Here is a 6,000-nt window from a genome sequence, read left to right on the forward strand (position 1 = left end):
ACGATAGTGGCTCGAAATTCTTTTTCAATTAAAATCTCCCCTCACAGACAAAAAAATTTCAAACATACAGAAAAGTTGGAAGAATTGTACAGTGTACACCCATATATGCATCCCTTAGGTGCTGCAATTAACATTTTTTCTGTATTTGCTTTATCACATACTTATCCTTGCCTCTATCCACCCAACAATGCATCTTTTGATACATTTCAAAGTTATTTTCAGGCATTAGGACACGTCACGCCTTAAACTTCCCCAACAGTTTTTTTTTTTCCAGTTTTATTGAGAAATAATTGACATACATCAATGTATAAGTTTAAGGCATACAACATAATGGCTTGATTTACTTATATCATGAAATGATTATCACAAAAGATTCAGCTAACATCCATCATCTTATATAGATACAAAAATAAATTGAAAAAAGAGGAAAAGTTTCCTTGTGATGAACACTTTTATTTTAAATCTGAAGTTTGTTTCTATTTAAAAAATTAGAAAATTTCTTTATAAAACTTTTACATTTTTCTTAAAAATATAGAAATATCTAGCAAACTTGTGGCCCCACATTTCCTCATGGCAGCACTCTCCTTTCCCGTTATATGGGAAAGGGTTTCCAATGTGCCACGGTTTCTGACAGCTTCGCTCACTGATTGTCTGGTCCTAGAAGCCATCTGAGCTTTTGCCCAGCACTGAAACACCTCTGATGCTGAGATGCTCTGATCCTATAATCATGGACTTAACAGAGTTCTGGGGGGAGTCTGTACAGAGGGACCAGGGAAGATGGAAAGAAATGGATAAACCAAAGAGACTTGCTGTGGATCTAATGTACCTTGGTGATGGATTGAGGTTGAGGGGAGAATTGAAAATGACATCAAGGCTAGATGCTTAGTGAGAACCCTCACTGAGGTTAGGAAATCAGGAATAGGCTTTTTCTCCATGTCATCTCCTTCTGTCACTTCCTCTAGGATTGGGCCTCTTCTAGCTGTTCCTGTAACTAGCACACTCACCTCACTGGGTTGGAATGGCCTGTTTATGTGTTTTTCCTACTAGACTGTAAGCTTCCTAAGTGCAGAGACCAAGTCTGTTTTGTTCATTACATCCAGAGTCTAGGATGTGGCCTGGCTCAGGCCCAGTGTCAATCAAAGTTTGATTATCAAAGAAATTAATTAATGAATTCTGGTTTTAAATCTATTCTTAATAGTGTGGCTCATATACATTTCCTTGCATCTTCCTAGGATACCCACAAAACCAAGTTGTGGAGACTCAAAGCTAAGGATCAGACCATGGAGAATTCTTTGAGGTAAACACCACCTCTGGAGTCTCTGTGGTAGCTCATCTCCTGCCCCTTCCCAATGACACAAGAGGATGCCTACCTGGGTATTGTCCTCTGGTCCCAGGAGAAAGCCCATGAAGGAAGCCTTTACCATGATGCCTTCCTCTTTATCTATTATAAGAAGACATTGCTAAGTCACTTCAGTCGTGTCCGACTCTGTGCGACCCCAGAGACGGCAGCCCACCAGGCTCCCCCGTCCCTGGGACTTTCCAGGCAAGAACACTGGAGTGGGTTGCCATTTCCTTCTCCAATGCATGAAAGTGAAAAGTCAAAGTGAAGTCGCTCAGTCGTGTCCGACTCTTAGTGACCCCATGGACTGCAGCCTACCAGGCTCCTCCGTCCATGGGACTTTCCAGGCAAGAGTACTGGAGGGGGGTGCCATTGCCTTCTCCAAGAAGACACTATATCACTCAAAATCACACTGTAAAAATAATAGTCACAATACACTGAATTCTAATTAAAAATAGGGAATGTCCTGGTTGTCCAGTGGTTAGGACTCTGCTTTCTCCCAAGGGCCCAGGTTCAGTTGCTGATCAGGGAACTAAGATCCCACAAGCTGCTTGACATGGCCAAAAAAAAAAAAAAAAAATATCTGACTTTGGGACTTCCCTGGTGATCCAGTGGTTAAGATTCTGTGCTCCCACTGCAGGAATGCAGGTTCCATCCCTGGGCAGGGAACTAAGACAAGGCATGTCCCACAGTGAAGCCCCCCCCCAAAAAAAATTGTTGGGACTGTGAGAGTGAGTTGTTAATCTCTTCCCAAATATCCAAAATGTAAACAGGGTTTACTCAGTTTGGCCGGTCATGCCACAGAGGTGTACCTGGAACTGTGAAGAAAGTCCACACAAGGGCCACACAAGTCTTGTCCTGAAATTCCTAGAAATCAAAGGTGAGGCTTGCCTGGTTGAATGAATATAGCCCACAGTTTTGGAGAACAGTATAGTTACTTAAAGACCAGCACAGTGGAATCTCATAGAAAGCATTTAGCATATGTGGATCCAACTAGAGGAGCTTGGCAAAAAAAGAAGAGAGAATTTAGAGTAAAACTGGGTGTGCCTGCCTCCCTGTTCCCTGAGCATGTGAGATAGAGAACTAAAGAGCCCTTCTGCTTAAACAGGCTGTGAAGGGTCTTGCTTCCCTGAGGGCCTGCTCTTCCCTGAGTGTGAGCATCTAGCTGGGCTGAGTGTTCAGTGACTTATATTTTTTTTTCTACAAGACCCCTGAATAAGCCGACAACTTTTTCTAGTGTTCAATAAAAGAACCAGGGATCTGTGCCAATCCTGAGGGAACACTGGATTCACAGAGAGAGGGTACATCAGTCTCTACTAAAGCACCTCTTAAGGGATTACTGTTTGAGGATGATATCCACTCTATTTGGTCATCACTATTTTGTTTATTTATTTATTTTGGGCTGCACTGGGTCTCTGCTGCTGTGCACGGCCTTTCTCTAATTGCAACGAGCAGGGCCTACTCTTCCTTGTGGTGCTCAGGCTGCTCATTGCTGTGGCTTCTCTTGTTGCAGAGCCCAGACTCTAGGTGCTCGGGCTTCAGTAGTTGCAGTGCATGGGCTTAGTTGCTCTAAGGCACATGGAATCCTCTGAAACCAGGGATCAAAACTATGTCCCCTGCATTGTCAGGCGGATTTCCAACCATTGGATCACCAGGTACATCCCAGTCATTAAGTACTTTAGATAATAACATCTTCAAGTGAAATATGATGATTCCATAGCATTTTCAATGATTTGAATAAAATTCATGAGTGACTCACTCTGAACCTGGAACTGAGTCTCTGACTATCAATAGAACAATATTACAGAATAAATTTTAAAATAGTTTTCATTATTTTGTTTTATTTGGCCTCGCTGCGTGGCTTGTGGGATCTTAGTTCCCCAATCAGGGATGGAAGCTGGGCCGACAGCAGTGGAAGCACCGGATCTTAACCACTGGATCACCAAGGAAGTCCCCAAGAATTTTTAAAATTTACTGTTTTGTATCATTTCTAAAAGGCTCACACTACTGATAGTGTGAAAAAAAAAAGTGAAAGTATTAGTCTCTCAGTTGTGTCTGACTTTTTGTTACCCGCATGGACTGTAGCCTGCCAGTCTCCTCTGTCCATGGAATTCTCCAGGCAAGAGTACTGGAGTGGGCTGCCATTCTCTTCTTCAGGGGATCTTCTCGACCCAGGGATAGAATCCAGTTCTTCTGTATTGCAGACAGATTCTTTACCGTATACCCCTATGCACAAGAAAAATAAGCTCCAATGCACAGAAGAGTGTGAGAAAGAGCACAACCTCACCCTGGAGTTGGGGTGTAATCTGGGTTTTCTTTGTGAAGGCAGCTTGGTGGTACCTCCTACTTTCACTTAAGATGTCGATTCCCTGTGGCCCAGCAAATATGTTCATTTTTATCTACTGCAGAAAAACACACAAATGTAAATGAAAGTGGTGCAAGATTGCTTATTATGGTACTACTAATAACAGTGAAAACACAAATTTAAAACAATCTGACAGCCCTTCAGTAAAACAATGGTTATGGGATATTATACACTGCTTAAAAAGAATGAGGTGAATCTGTGTATATACGTGACAAGAGCACCGAGAAATATCACTATGTGATCAAACTTTTTGCAAAACAATATAGACTGTGTAATATATACAATAAAATACAATGGATATACATATAAATATATAGGAGGATCTATATTACTTTAGAAACTGCAATAGTATTGAAGAAGGTTTGGGGCAATTTATTGCTTGACTTTTCTTATAAGAATATTTTCATGTATCATTTGTGAAATTTATTTATTTATTTTTTGGCACACCACAAGGCACGAGGGATCTTCCCTGACCAGGGATCAGACCCATATCCCCTGTATTGGGAGCACAGAGTCTTAAGCTCTAGACCCCCAGGGAAGTCCCACTGGTTAAATTTTAAATGTATAAAAATGGGAAAAAATGAAAGGGCCACACAAAGATATGGATTTCTGATCATGTGGCCACTTGTGAGACACTGTGACTGTCCCAGCCTCCAACACCAAATCCTATAATCCTTTCTTCTGGAATCTCAGAATAAAGAAAAGTTTATTCTCCTAACCAGACTATAAATCTATATGGTCCCACATGGCAGTCACTGGCCTCACAGGGGTATTGAGCACTTGAAATGTGGCTGGTCTGAGTGGAAAAGTGCCGTAAGTATAAAACATACTCCAGATTTCAAAGTATATTTTAAAAAGACCATTTTATTAATAATTTTCATATTAGTTACATGGTGAAACAGTAATTTTTAGATGATGATGGTGGTTTAGTCGCTAAGTTGTGTCCAACTCTTGTAACCTCATGGACTGTAGCCTGCCAGGCTCCTCTGTTCATGGGATTTCCCAGGCAAGAAGACTGGAGTGGGTTGCCACTCCCTTCTCCAGGGGATCTTCCTGACCCAGGGATTGAACCCAGGTCTCCATTGAGTTAAATAAAATATGCTATTAAAATTAAGCTCATCTGTTTCTTTTGCTTTTTTTTTTTTCATGTGGCTACTAGAAAATTTAGTTACATATGTGGGTTCCACTCGTGACTCTTATATTTCCTTTGGATAGTGCTGCCCTAATCCCTTCAACCCAGAAATCAAAGATGTCTTACTTCTCTCTTTCCATGAGATTAGGCACAGTGGCAGAGAGTAAGCACTTATTTCCCAGACTTACTGAACAAAAGATTACAGTGCAATTATGTGCCAATCTTGTTTTCCTGTTTGCTTGGGATGCAGGGAAACTCAGAACTGTTTTGTGTGAATTCCTGAGATCCTACTCTGACCCAGATCAGTTCTGGACTGGAGCTAGGGCGGAGGAGGCCCCTCAGGCAGAATTCAGCTTTGTTCCTGGAGCCAGAAGTGTAAGACTGTCATAGTGCCCTCTTCCATATCCACAGGACCTTTTTCTTCTATAAAATGAGGCCCTGGGACTTCCCTGGTGGTCTAGTGGTTAAGGCTCGGCACTTCCACTGCAGGAAGTGTGGGTTCAGCGCCTGATCAAGGAACTTAGACCCCACATGCCACACAGGGTGGCCGGAATATAAAAATAAAAATGCGATGGAAATAATCTCTAACCCACCCCATAGGATGGTTGTGAGATTAAATTAATTAATACAGGCAAAGTATTTAATACTTAGTACCTAGTAAACATAGAAGTGGAACACAATAGTGTTACTGAAAGTTGGGGTTTGGCTGCTTGACACTCAAAAGAGGCAAGTCTGGTGGAAATGAAAGTTTGCTTTACTTTGGAGGCTGGCAACCTACAGGGAGGGCAGACTCCCATCCAAAGACTGACTTCCCACCACTGACAATCAGTGGGCAAGAACTTTTATAGATGAAGGAAGGGAGCTACATTCAGAAACAGCACAGTCAGCTTTAAAAGTCATCTTGAAATTGCTCTTGCAGTGCCCAGATCAGTGTCATCTTCATTGTTTTAAGGACAGTGAGTCTTTAGTTCCAGGATCTGTTTGTTCCCATTTCTTTGAGCCCAATTCTTGCAATTGTGGCAGTTTATATCAGGGCTACAGTCTGGTCATCATGTAGTTAACTCTTCCACCTGGTGGGGGTGTCTCTGGAGACAGCGCAAGGGCTCAGAATATTTACTATAGCCCTTGAAGAGGAACTAAAGGTCCTTGACTATGCTTAATGAC

The sequence above is a fragment of the Bos mutus genome, chromosome 15, assembly GCF_027580195.1.
Source record: "Bos mutus isolate GX-2022 chromosome 15, NWIPB_WYAK_1.1, whole genome shotgun sequence".
Lineage (NCBI taxonomy): Eukaryota > Metazoa > Chordata > Mammalia > Artiodactyla > Bovidae > Bos > Bos mutus.